The sequence below is a fragment of the Capricornis sumatraensis genome, chromosome 4, assembly GCF_032405125.1.
Source record: "Capricornis sumatraensis isolate serow.1 chromosome 4, serow.2, whole genome shotgun sequence".
NCBI lineage: Eukaryota > Metazoa > Chordata > Mammalia > Artiodactyla > Bovidae > Capricornis > Capricornis sumatraensis.
Genome location: NC_091072.1, coordinates 88,895,001 through 88,909,831, shown reverse-complemented (window position 1 = coordinate 88,909,831; position 14,831 = coordinate 88,895,001). Strand labels below are relative to the sequence as shown.

General features: G+C 37.5%; 1 pseudogene; it reads left to right on the top strand.

Annotated features, from left to right (window-relative positions):
• The window catches only part of LOC138078644 (lysozyme C-2-like), a 53,509-nt pseudogene extending 39,739 nt beyond the window's left edge, over positions 1 to 13,770 (top strand).
• The last annotated feature ends 1,061 nt before the right edge of the window (positions 13,771 to 14,831 follow it).

Below are 14,831 nucleotides of genomic sequence, written 5' to 3'. Positions count from 1 at the left end.
TAAATAGGCCATGGAACAATACAGAGGTACCAGAAACCATATGTATATGAAAATTAGAGTTTAGGCTAAGATGGAAATTGCTATGGATTACACTGAAATAGAGAAATGAGATCTTTACCTAATACTACACATAAATATCAGTTCTAGGTGGATTAATGTGGACTTAATGGGAGAGGCAAAGCTAGACTATTAAGAAGAAAATATAAAAAATAATTTTATGACCTCAGATTAAGGAAGAATTTAATATACAAATACAAATCATAACAGGAAAGATTAATAAGTGTGAATAAAGTAAGAGCTTCTGTTCATTAGAAGATACCACAAAGGCAAAGAAAAGACAAGCCCCAAAGTGGGGAAACATACTTGAAACATAACAAAAGTGACAAAGGATTAATATCAAGTATACATAGTAAACTACAGATCTATAAGAGAATGACAGAAATCCAGTAGGAAAATGAGCAACAGACACGAACTGATATTTCACACACAAAAAAGTTCATAAATATATAAAATGATATCCAACTTCATGTGTAATCTAAGAAATGCACATTGAAATCACAGGTGCCTACCTAGTAGGTTGACCTCCCAAAAAAGTTTAATCAGTTCTGTTAGCCAGGATATGGTGCAATGAACAATACTGCTGGAAAGGGTGTAATTTATTACAACAACTTTGGAAAGCAATTTAGCATTACTTTGTAAAGTAAATGTCCATATACCCATCAGGGAAGCTTGCATCTTTGCACTTGGGGGCATTTGCAATAAGGCATATAGCAACATTATTTCTAACAGCAAAAAACTGAAAACAGCTCAGATGTCCACCAGTATTAGAGTAGATAAATCATAGGACATCTATATAATGAAATACCACACAGGCTGAAAAGACAAGAACTCTAACAGCACACTATGACTTAACTGAATTTTTAAATTATGTTGACTGGAAGAAGTAAGTCACAGAAGAATTCACACAGTATTATTCTGTTTATACTACTGGCAGTATCCAAGGATTCTAATTTCTCCACATCCTCAACAATGCTTATTTTATTTGTTGTTTGGGGTTTTGTTTTATTTTGTTTTATGTAATGGCCATCCTAGTGGAGATGATACCTCATTTTTAGTTTAACATGAATTTCTCTGGTGATTACTGATGATGATGATCTTTTCACATGCTTGTTGGCCATTCCAGGGATCAGGCCCACGCCCCCTGCAGTGGAAGGCGGAGTCATAACCACTGGACTTCCAGGGAAGTCCCTCTCTTACCCATTCTTTAATCAGGTTCATCGTTTTGTTGTTGAGCTGTTGAGAGTTCTTTGTATATGCTAAATATTGCCCTTTATCAAATATATGATTTACAATTTTTCTCCCATTCCATAATTACCTTTTCACTCTGTCGATTATTTACTTTAGTGTGCACAAGTTTTTAAGATATGAACCCACTAATCTATGTTTGCTTTTGTTGCCTGTGTTTTTGGTGTCTTATCCAAGAAATCTTTGCCAAATCCAAGGTCATTACGTTTTCCTCCTATATTTTCATCCAGGAGTTTTACAGTTTTAGGAGGAGATGAGGATTGAGTACAGTTTTCAGACAGAATATGGCTACATTCAAATTTCCTACTTCTAGGTCCCAGAACCATGAATCAATAGGAGAGAAATTAAAGTGGCTTGACTGAGATAATAGCAGTAGAGAGGAAGTAAGACTGAGTATATTTTAAAGGTAGAGCCAACTTCATTTGTTGATGGACAAAAGGTGAATGTGAGAGAAAGAAATCAAGGATATCTCTATAGTTTTTGACCTGAGAAAGATTTATTTAATTGTTTATTTTATTTTGGCTGTGCTGGCTCTTCACTGCTGTGCTCAAGCTTCCTCTGGTTGCAATGAGTGGGGGATACTCTCTAGTTGTGGTTCATGGGCTTAGTTGCCTTGCAGCATGTGGGATCTTCCTGGACCAGGGATGGAACCCATGTTCCCTGCATTGGCAAGTGGATTCTTAACCACTGGGCAACCAGGGAAGTCCAAAATTTTCTTATTGAATATGTTGGGTTTGAAGAAATGATTAGACTACCAAATGGAAACATCAAGTACTCATCTGGATGTATATATCTGGAATTCATCAACTTGATGGATGTGAGTTTGAGCAAGCTCCGGGAGTTGGTGATGGACAGGCAAGCCTGGCATGCTGCATGGGGCCGCAAAGAGTCGAACACGACTGAGTGATTGAACTGAACTGAATCTGGAATTCTGGGACAATTTAATGGTTGGAGATACAATTGTGCGAGGTTATCAGTGCCCAGATAGTGTTTAAAGCAGTGGGACTAGGTGAGATCACCAGGGGATTGTTGATGGATAAAGAAAAAATGTCATCAGCCTGAAACATAGGGAGCTCCTATGCCTAGAAAAAGGGAAAATAGAATGATGCAACCAAAAAGACAGAAGCAGAATCTTATGAGGTAAGAGAACCAAGGAAGAAAGGAGAAGGGACAGAAGAGAGAGAGGGAGGGAGAAAGGAGGGAAGACAGGGAAGGAGAAGGGAGAAAGAGAAGACAGAAAGTGGAGGAAGTAGAGGAAGCAGAGGAAGGAAGAAAGGAGGGAGGGAAGGAAAGAGGGAAAGAATGGAGGGTGTCTCAGAAGCCAAGTTTCACAAAACAGGGAGTGAAGTGTGTCACATGACACTGAGGGTTTTGATGAGATGAAGACTAATCTGACCTTTTGGCTTCACTTCTGGAATTCATTGGTGACTTCAAGTTGAATGATTTTAATGGAGTGGTGAGGATAAAAGGATGATTAGAGTGAATTCAGGAGGGATTGGAAGGAGAGAAAAGAGTTTTTAAAAGAGTAAAGCAATGGGCAAGTAACTGGAAGGGGATGTTGTTATTAATTGGTGGATGTCTGGAATCTTACACAAACCAAGTGTCATGATGATGTATGCAGGAATGGCCAAGCCACATCTGAAAGGTCATCTTCCACTTGTTGACTTACACAAAGTTGAAGGCCCACAAGGAGCATAGATTTTTACCAAATATCCACCTTCCAGTGAGCCAGGGAGTTGTGAGAGTATGTAAAGATCCAGAATAGTAATCTCATTAAGGCCTCCACAGTCCTGACAATGGAACTTCATATTTTTCTCACATAGTAAACCTGTGTCCTTATAGGGTACTTGAAGGGCATAATGAACTTTTACCAGAACATAGTATATATTGACTTCAAAAGAACCTTTGTTTCTAGAAAGGGCACAAAGTCACTATAACTCTAGCCTTCTAGATTGTGGTCCCACTTACACTATGGAGAAGTTCATTTGCCTCCATATACAAATATACTCCTTTAGGACTGACTGGTTTGATCTCTATGCAATCCAAAGGACTCTCAAGAATTTTTCCAGCTCTACAGTTCAAAAGCATCAATTCTCAGGCACTCAGCTTCTTTATGGTCCAACTCTCACAGCCATACATAGCTACTGGAAAAACCATAGCTTTGACTATATAGACCTTTGTCAGCAAAGTGATGTCTCTTCTTTTTAATATTCTGTCTAGATTTGTCATAGCTTTCCTTCCAAGAAGCAAATGTCTTAATTTCATGGCTGCAGTCACCATGCACAGTGAATTTGGAACCCAAGAAAATAAAATATCTCACTGTTTCTACTTTTCCTTCTTCTGTTTCCCATGAAGTAATGGAAAAGGTCAGTGTTCATTCCAATCCCAGAGAAAGGCAATGCCAAAGAATGTTCAAACAACCACACAATTGCACTCTTCTCACATGCTAGTAAAGTCATGCTCAAAATTCTCCAAGCCAGGCTTCAGCAATATGTGAACCGTGAACTTCCAGATGTTCAAGCTGGTTTTAGAAAAGGCAGAGGAACCAGAGATCAAATTGCCAACATCCGCTGGATCATCAAAAAAGCAAGAGAGTTCCAGAAAAACATCTATTTCTGCTTTATTGACTATGCCAAAGCCTTTGACTGTGTGGATCACAAGAAACTGTGGAAAATTCTGAGAGAGATGGGAATACCAGACCACCTGACCTGCCTCTTGAGAAATCTGTATGCAGGTCAGGAAGCAACAGTTAGAATTGGACATGGAACGACAGACTGGTTCCAAATAGGAAAAGGAGTACATCAAGGCTGTATATTGTCACCCTACATATTTAAGTTATATGCAGAGTACATCATGAGAAACACTGGGCTGGAAGAAGCATAAGCTGGAATCAAGATTGCTGGGAGAAATATCAATAACCTCAGATATGCAGATGACACCACCCTTATGGCAGAAAGTGAAGAGGAAATAAAAAGCCTCTTGATGAAAGTGAAAGAGGAGAGTGAAAAAGTTGGCTTAAAGCTCAACATTCAGAAAACGAAGATCATGGCATCTGGTCCCATCACTTCATGGGAAATAGATGGGGAAACAGTGGAAACAGTGTCCGCCTTTATTTTTGGGGCTCCAAATCACTGCAGATGGTGAGTGCAGCCATGAAATTAAAAGACTCTTACTCCTTGGAAGAAAAGTTATGACCAACCTACATAGCATATTCAAAAGCAGAGACATTAGTTTGTCAACAAAGGTCCGTCTAGTCAAGGCTATGGTTTTTCCTGTGGTCCTGTATGGATGTGAGAGTTGGCCTGTGAAGAAAGCTGAACGCTGAAGAATTGATGTTTTTGAACTGTGGTGTTGGAGAAGACTCTTGAGGGCCCCTTGGACTGCAAGGAGATCCAGCCAGTCCATTCTGAAGGAGATCGGTCCTGGATGTTGTTTGGAAGGAATGGTGCTAAAGCTGAAACTCCAGTACTTTGGTCACCTCATGCGAAGAGTTGACTCATTGGAAAAGACCCTGATGCTGGTGGGGATTGGGGGCAGGAATAGAAGGGGACGACCCAGGATGAGATGGCTGGACGGCATCACCGACTCGATGGACGTGAGTCTGAGTGAACTCCGGGAGTTGGTGATGGACAGGGAGGCCTGGCGTGCTGCAATTCATGGGGTCGCAAAGAGTTGGACACGACTGAGCAGCTGAACTATACTGAACTGAATGGAATCAGATGCCATGATCTTAGTTTTTAAATGTTGACTTTTAAGCCAATGTTTTTACTGTCCTCTTTCACACTCAAGAGGCTCTTTGATTCTTCACATTCTGTCATTTGAGTGGTATCATCTGCATATCTGAGGTTGTTGATATTTCTCCCAGCAATCTTGATTCCAGCTTGTGATTTATCCAGCCTTCCATTTCTCATGATATACTGTGCATACAAGTTAAATAAGCAGGGTGATAATATGCAGCCTTGTTGTACTCCTTTCCCAATTTTGAATCAGTCAGTAATCGGTATATTAATTCATTACCCAAAAGTTTCAGCCAGAGTAGTCAAACTCCTTTCAGTAGGTTCACACATTGCAGGCCATCTTTAAAGTTTTACCCGAGAGTTCACAAGGATGATACTTCTCCCTTCATCTCAATAATTTACCTCCCCTCTCTCCTGTATTAGAACCCTGTTTCCTAGAACTCACTTATTCTATCTTATTTGCTTTTTTTAACTTTTATTTTTTGGCCAAGCTGCATGGCTTGCAGAATCTTAGTTCCCCAACCAAGGACTGAGCCTGGGCCCTGGAAGTGAAAGCACCAATTTCTAGCCACTAGACTGCCAGGGAATTCCCAGGAATACATCATTTTGTAATCTCTAGAGACATAAGCCTTTATATAGTACATCTTTTTAAGTGTCAAAAAAGATGTTATTAACAGATCCAAATATCTTTCATTTCTCTAAGAAGTCAAAAAGCAGATAAACTTAAAGCTATGTTTGATAATTAATGTTTCAATAATTTCTTTTTTCTGAAAATGACCTACATATTCAACTTAAGGTTACAAAAAGATTTTGGAAACTATTTTTAAGTAGGTATATTTTATAAAACATAAGGATGGTTGCAAAATTCATTTATAAACTTTTCCCCACTTATATCCATTTAATTCAGGTATTCTTAACAATTATGCTGAGTTGCCATGGAAATTTCATGAGATACCAAAATTAACCATCATTTTAAGTTTTTGCTTGTTGACAAAGCAGGCAAGTAGCAAAAATCACAGAAAGAAAGAAACTTAAAATTTACATGTCTTTTTTCCTTACCATATTGAAGTATATTAAAGAAATAATTTTTATGTAAATTGAGTTCTTAGATGGAATTTGTAATTTTATCACCTCAAACATCTAGTAGAGATAACATAAACTTATTTGATGAGCCTAATTTATTTTATTAAAAAATATATTTAGTTGGTTATTTGCCTGCACCAGATCTTAGTTGTGGCATGCAGGATTTTTGTTTGCAGCATGTGGGTTCTAGTTTCCCAGACCAGGGACTGAACCCAGGCCTCCCTACTGGAAGCTCAGAATCTTAGCCCCTGGACCACCAGGGAAATCCCATGACTAGTCTTAATTTATACAAGTGCTTCTATTTCCTTTAAGCCAGTTAAATAGAGCCCTTTCACAAGTTTTTAGGGATATATCCAGAGGGAGAAAAATATCCCATATCCATAACATATGTACACAGATAAATATAGACTTATAGATAGATGCAGCAATCTTACAGCTCTCAATTAAACACTTTAACTTTAACCACATTCAGGTACAATAATACAAAACTCAACAGCTTATGAAAGAATCATTAGCTCTAAATGGTGTTTCTGCAGATGGAACAAGTTAAGTTTACACACTCAGATGGCTGTCCCGTTTTACCAAGATTTATGGATACTCCTTCTAAGATTTTTACCTGTCTTTAAAAGGTAATTTTATGAAGGCTGTGGACAAAATCTGGAGTAAGGGAGCTTATGGAAATATCAAAGAACAGTTTGTTTTTAAAATCTATATTTTTTTCCAGTCCCATGTTTGCTTTAGGCAACAGTTATCACTTTGGATGCTTGCATTTCAAAGATATGGTAAGGTCAATATTTCTATAGCACTGAGAAAAAATTGTAGGGTTTATCTAAGAAGGAATTCAGGAATATTTGCCTATTATCAGAAATCTAAGTCAATTACTATAACACTTTGTTTAACAGAAAGATAGCATAGTTCAAGGATATTTAAATTAAAAAAAAATTGTTTGTAGCGGAGCCCCAAAATACGGGAAGGTCTGGACATGGTGGTGTCTGCTTAGAATATAACAGACAATAAATCAAGCCTACCTGTGCATTTTCTGGACCTTTGCCAAAACTCTTTGCCAGCTATCTTTATTTAATTTTTTATACTTGCTTGATGACATCTGCAGTTATTGATGCTTATTTTCTGATCTTCCCCTCCTAATCTTAAGAAAATGTTTTTTTTTCCCCTCACACTAACCAAGGTATTCTATACTTATCTTTCTCCTTTCTTTCTTTTCGTTGCAATTTGATCTTCCCATAGGTAAAAATAAGATCTTTGTTAAAATGCGAGCTCTCTTAAAATTCCTTCTAGGTGTAAAAGTTTAAATCTTAAGTAAACATATTCCAGTTGTGATTCTCAACCAGTGAGTCTATTATGGCTTGAAACTATTTTTAGGATTTAACCATGGACACAAGAGTGTCTCTTAAGAAATGTAGCCCTCTCAAGATCCAGAGCCACTCCAGAGAAAGCCTAAGGAAGAAAAGATCTTCCTTGTTATACGTGAAGAAGAAACCTCTATCTCCCACAAAGTGAGACACCTTGAATCACTGATCTCCTAACATGTGTTACCTGAAAGGGGATCCTGCTATGAAAGTTTTTCCTTCACAAGCCCGGTAACGAAGGTAGAGGCGATAGATGCCTTTAGAAACTGAGACCACTTGTTAAGACAAAGTCCTTTGAAAGCCACACGGTTGGACAAAGAGAAGGTTGCCTGTCACTTACGGCTTAGGCTCCCAGCTGGCTGGCCAGCTGCAGACGCAAGCCTGACAGACAACCTGCACCCCCCGGGTGGCAGAAACCAGAGGGAGTATTCTCACCAGTGACAAAGCCAAGTTCTCAGTTTGTAAAACAAGGCAAATAGAGATTTTCATCTTATGGCTTTTCATCTTTATGGCAAATGACAGAGTCAAAGAAACATAACTCTTTCTGGGAGGTTAAGAGTTAACAACTATAGGTATTGATTACCAAAACCAAATTCACAAGAGTTATGATTCAAGATCTATTTTCACAAATGTTTTTCTCCTGCTGCTGTGAATTCAGAAAGGAAAGGACAAGGAGAAAGTTTTATCCTCCTCTCTTGAGTGCACTACAGAGAGCTGGGAGACTGACATGGTAAGAATTCTTAATTTCTGCTGATCTGTTGTCGGTTATCCTGTATCTCAGCTGCAGTCTCTAGGGAGAGTGGAGTGTTCTAGCCTGTCACTTTTCCATCCTCATCACTAGAAACCGTACAGGATGAAACCTTTGTTTCCCTTTTACCCTTTTCAGTTTTTGACTGGGTCTCTGTAAAAGGAAACAAGTATATTAACATATATATCTCATGTATACTTATGAGAAATGTGTAGATGAGTAACTCAAAGAAGTGCTGGAATTTGGATTTAGAGATCATCTTGACAAAAACAACATATATTGAGAGGAGACTACACAGGCAAAAAGAGTACTAGGTGCCAAGGGTGCCAAATTTCCAGATGATAAATACATTACAAACTGATGGAAGATAATATATTGTCAAAATGGCTGTTTTGTAGTCTTCTGGTGCTGTCTTGAGGCTGGTAAGTGTTAAGGGTTGTTTCTGCACAAATTTATGTTCTGCTTTCAGGATGATAAGGGGAGGAGAGAACATTTCTGGGATCTGATTCTTCTCAATTGCTTTCAGCTCAAAATAATCCTTGGGCAAAAGGCAAGATTTTGGGGTGGCATATTCTGTTATCCCTCTGTAGGTTTTACTATAAAGTTCCCTTGGTTTACAATGACACTTTATGTCCTAACATGGGAATTGAAGTAAGGCATTGTCAGAAAAGAGTTAGGAACGTTATTCACATGATGCTTACTAATTACAATAAGACATGGATTTACAAATTAAGAATTTACAAGAGACAGCAAAAATATTTAGTATAAGAATCTGGCTGAGCAACATGATGCTGTGCTATATACTGATCAGAACAACAGGCAGTGTGTCATGTTCTTTTGTGAAATGTATATATAAAATAATTTTAAGTGAAAAAGATAAAGACAATATACTGCAGACATATAAAACAACTTAATGTAAATGCATGCTAATCAAAGATAGGAGCTCATTTTCAGTTGAGTAAAATGTTCATTCAGGTTTTTTTTCTTTAAACTTATTCAACTTCATAATAAAATAGAAGGAAATTCCTCTTTTGGCAGTGCTAATCCCAGTTTTTCCTGAGCAATGTCTTTAAGCAATCTCATTTCACTATTTTCTTGCAGGTTAATTCTTAGAGTATCAGAATATCTCTCTTCAAACATAAGAAGGAAAACTTTTAAGTCAGTGGACCAAACATATCTCCACATATCTCAGAGGGTGGAGCGACCAAACCAGTGAAATAAGAGGGAAGTGAAAAGATGTTAAATAGCAAGTCCAGCTCCCGCTGGTCAGCCTGAAGGTCTGGCTTCTCAGTCAACGTGAGGGCTGTCCTTATTCTGGGGCTTCTCCTCCTTTCTGTCACTGTCCAGGGCAAGAAATTTCAGAGGTGTGAGCTTGCCAGAACTCTGAAGAAGCTTGGATTGGATGGCTATAAGGGAGTCAGCCTGGCAAACTGTAAGTTAACTCTTCTTCATCCCTCCAAATATGTAGCCAGGTGTGGAACAGATGCTAATAGTGAATGAATAATAAGAAAGGGACTTTGGGTGAATTACTTTTTTCTTTCTTGGAGGGTTTGTACACTTACATCAACTTGTTCCTTTAGAATCAGATGTACAGGCTGAAGGATTGAGGCATGGGAAGTTCAAATTTTGTACCGTTCTAAGCATGCCAGGTTCCCATGTACTCCTCCAGCACCACTGAGTTCGCCAGCTGGCACATGAAGGCTGACTGCAAGATACATTTCAGCACCTGGGATATCTCTTTCAAGTACTTGGTGTCTGACTCTATCCATTTCCAGTTTAGAAGTTGGGTTCTTCAAGCCTGAGTAAGACTGTGTTTTTCTCATTTTCAATCCCCCTCCCATGATGTTGGGCTTTTAACAACAAGGTTTTTTAAAACTTACATTGAACTCTTAAAACAGGGATAGTTAAGAACTATTTCCCTTCAATCAGTCTATCTGAGGATCCCAGAAATGCGGTATGTAATGATGTTTTATTATTCTGACTCTAGCTCATTAATTATTTTTCATTTTCTTACATAGAATTCAAGATGTTCCCTAAGGAAAAGTCACTCTATATTTTAGTCCATATTTGTCAATGTCATCACTGTATTTTTCAGGTAGAATTCAGACATTTCCCCTCCATAACTATTTTTGAATGAATGAGCCAATGGCTAGATGGATGGATGACATAGTCTTTCCTATTCAATGATTCTTATTGTCTGGATTCAAATTTGATACCCAAATTCACCTTTAGGTATCATAAGAAATTTTCTTTCTCCCAAAAAATCCTCATTTTTCCTAATAAAATTTTTTTTCCACTAGTGTATACATCTGCATCAAACAACCAAACCCACTCAATAATTCTGTTGATTTTCTATTCTAGGCTCAATCTTACTTGAGAGATGGGAGCAGAAGAGCATCTTTTAATATTTTTTAAAAATATATCATTTCATTGGTATTACCAAATGATTTGCCAATGAAAGGATTCTCTTAACAGCCCTTTAACACAAAAGTGTTAAAATATTTCACAAGTAAATACATCTTTATATGTATAAATAAGTCATTACTAAAGTAGAATTAGTTAAAACTGAACTAATTGGGCTATGAACTCTAAGTCTAGTTGTGTTGCTGTTTATAATCTAAAAATATTTTTACTCAGGGTTGTGTTTGACCAAATGGGAAAGCAGTTATAACACAAAAGCTACAAACTAAAATCCTAGCAGTGAAAACACTGATTATGGGATATTTCAGATCAACAGCAAATGGTGGTGTAATGATGGCAAAACCCCCAAAGCAGTTGACGGCTGTCACGTGTCCCGCAGCGGTAAGACAAGATGATGTTGAGTGATGGCTCAGGCCCCAGCTGGTTATACCTATAAGAATAGAGATTCAGCAGAAATGAAAATGTCTTGAAGAGTTCATTAGGGACCTAGAAAAATTCCACCATAACTTCTGTAAACTCTCTATTATCCTTCTCCTAATTTCTTAACTAAGAAATTAAAGAACTCGTATCTTAAAAGGTTGCTGTTTGCTAACATACAGATTAATTTACACATTTGTTTAATTGGAGTGAAATAAATATTCTATTGAGTTTCTTTTGAAATAGAGATAACATGTGCAATCTTAGCTGCACAAAATATTGGAGAACAATCCAGAATTTATATTGTTAAAATTTTATACATTAAAATTCCTAATGAAGATTAGTCTAAGAATATCTTTTGTAACCAGGTAATTTACTTTAAAAAATATTTTGTGTTATAATCTGTGAAGTGAAAGTCGCTCAGTTGTGTCCAACTCTGGGAGCCCATGGATTATACTGCCTATGGAATTCTTCAGGCCAGAACACTGGAGTGGATATATATATGTTCCTCCTCCAGGGGATTTTCCCAACCCAAGGACTGAACCCAGGTTTCCTGCACTGTAGGTGGATTTTTGGGTTTATTTTGTAGGTGGATTCTTTCCCAGCTAAGCCACCAATATATACACATCCGTCCCACATATGAACATGTAAGCAATGTATTTCACATAAAAAGAAACTGTAATAAATTTACTGCTTTACAATATGCTCTTTATTATACAAAATTATTTTTATCAACAAATACCAATCTTTATTATAATTCAAGAAGAATAAATTCCACAAAATAAATATTCTATAATTTATCTATCCAACTCACACTGTTAAGGACTTAGGCTATAGATTCTACTTTTATTAATTGCTTTGAAACATCTTGTACACACATCTTTGGGTGCATCTCTTATTATTTCTTTAGGTTAAACTTCCGGTAATAAAATTGCTAAGCAAAAAACTGCTAGACCAGTTTCTGCTTGTTTGTTTTGTTCTGTTTTTGTGGTGCATAGTAAGAAAAAGAAGCTTCTATCACAATATTCAATAGTTCCAAAGGTTCCAATGACTTTGGAAAATGAGAAACAGAATGCTTTATTTCATGCCAAATTGGACGGAATAAAGAAAGAGTTTTCTCCCAACATTCACAGACACACTCACTCTTAAAAAACAATTTTAGCTGTTTTTTCCTCAACCTAAGAGAATTTAGTTGTTCTTTCGTCAACCAAAGAGAATAAACTTAAATGAAATTTCTGTGAGTGTTGTTTTCATTTCTCACCACATTACTTTCATAATTAAGGAAAATGACATAGCTAAAGCTGTAACATGTGCAAAGAAGATTGTCAGCGAGCAAGGCATTACAGTATGGTATGTTGTTTTTGTTTGTTTGTTTTCTCCTTCCAATTCTATTGAGATGTAATCGACATTCAGCATTGTAGAAGTTTAGGAAGTATAGCCTAATGATTTGACTTACATACATCATGAAATTATTGTCACAATGTTTAGTGAACATCCTTCATGTAATATGGATACAGAATTAAAGAAATATAAGAAAACTTGATGTGTGATGAAAATTCTTAGGCTTTACTCTCAACAGTTTCATTATAACATATAGTAGTGTTAACTATATTGATCACATTCCAAATTACATCCTCAGTGTTTATTTATCTTATTCCTAGAAGTTTGTAGTACCTTTGACTGCCTTTGTCTAATTCCTCACCCCTCACCCCTCAGCCTCTAACTTCTGGTAACCACATATCTGACCTCTTTTTCTATGAGTTTGTTTGTATGTTTGTATTTGAAGTATAAGGGACCTACAACAGTATGTAAATTCATGTTACAGAGCATGGTATGTGTTAAGCATTAAAAAGGAGAGCTGGGGACTTCCCTGGTGTCCAGTGGTTGAGCCTTTTGGCTCCCAACACAGGGGATACTGGTCAGGGAACCACTTGCCATGTGATGGAGCAAAAAAAAAAAAAGGAGGGGGTGATGGGGGGCGCTGGGGGCTTTTGGCAATACCTCAGGCCAGGTGGGATTTTAGACCCCGACCCCACTACCAGGAATCAACCCCCAACCCCAGCATTGGAATGGTGGAGTCTTAACAACTGGACCACCAGGAAAGTCCCAGGTGAGAGCTCTTTTATCCAACTTATGAGAGAAGTGAGGGAATATTCCCAAGTATGCTACTGAGAACTGAAAATTATAGCCTTAGGTTTGTGCTAGACAATTTATTACATAGAAACAATCTATTTTCAGTGATTCAGAATCTTATTCTTTTACTCCTCAGGTTATTTTAGGGGATTCTAGAGTTTTTAAGGTTTTACAGGCTCTACTAATTCCTTGTCATATCTTGAAATTATTTTGGAATTAAGTAAATGTGGAATGCACTCTGCAGTTGTGTTGTGGACTACACGGGACTCACCATTTGTGTTTGGCATTCTGTGCCCTAGTGAAGGCTTGGGGGAGATGTGAAGTCCTTGGTATACATGTCTCCAGTTAATAAATAGCAATACTTGGATCTGTCTGTAGATTCTGTTTCATGTACTGATAAACCATTTTGTTCTCCCAAAGCATTTGAAGTATGTTTATTACAATGAAGCCATGTTTTAGCCTAAGTACCATTTGTTTCATCTTTCTCCATAGGGTGGCAGGGAAAAGTCATTGTCGAGACCATGACGTCAGCAGTTATGTTGAGGGTTGCACCCTGTAACTGTGGAGTTAACATTCTTCAGCTCATTTTGTCTCTTTTTCACATTAAGAAAGTAATAGTTGAGTGAAAGCTTATACCATCATTCTTTCAAGCAAATAATGGTTTTATAGAAGCAGGAGCTGTGGTCTTTCAAGAGACTTAAAATGTGTTAATATGCTACTTGTTTGATACTAGGCCTACAACATTTTTGAGTTTGCTATTAGAACTAATGCTGGTGAATATTTGCCTAAAACCTTAATTATCAAATGTATCTCCAGCATATTCAGTTCTTAATCAAAACAAGATCATTTATATATCTTGCTGATCATGAAGGTATATAAAGGGGGATTTGGTGAGCTGTTGCATTTCCTTAATATTATTAGCTTAGATTCATGCATTATGACAGATTCAGAGGCCGATCAGTTTGCAAGTATTAAAATAATTGCTATTAAACAACTGTGAAGTTATGCTTGCTGTAAAAAAAAAAAAAAGCATTTTCATCAAAAGCTTTGCAATTCATACCTTGTCTGTCTTTGTTTAGAGCCATTTAGTTTTTCTGAAGAAATACATAAGTATATATTTGGGGAAAAATGAGCTGACACAGTAATTCAAACATCCTCACCTGTACACCATCAGATGGATATTGCTGAATAAAACTCCATAGGAATGCTGACAGATCTCATTTAATTTTTTTTTAGCTGAGCTGCACAGCTTGTGGGATATTAGTTCCCCAACCGGGGACTGAACCCAGACCCTCAACAGTGAAAATACGGAGTCCTAACCACCAGACTGCTAGGGAATCCCCTTCAGTTTAAATTTGTAAACATAAACCTCAAATGGGCCCTGAAGTCGGCTTGCTCATCTTAATGTCTTCTTGGCAATCCTTCTGTGTGGCTGTCCCTACTCTCCAAACTGACTGTCACTATTTACTTCTCTCTTTTCAAAGTCCCAGCACACATGCCAGCTACTAGCCTCCATACTCTGCTCTCAGTAGATGACCTGGCCTCACCTTACACTGACAGAAGCAACTCATACAAAACCCTCCTCTCCTGGCCACCATAAGAGGGTTCACATCTTTCCCT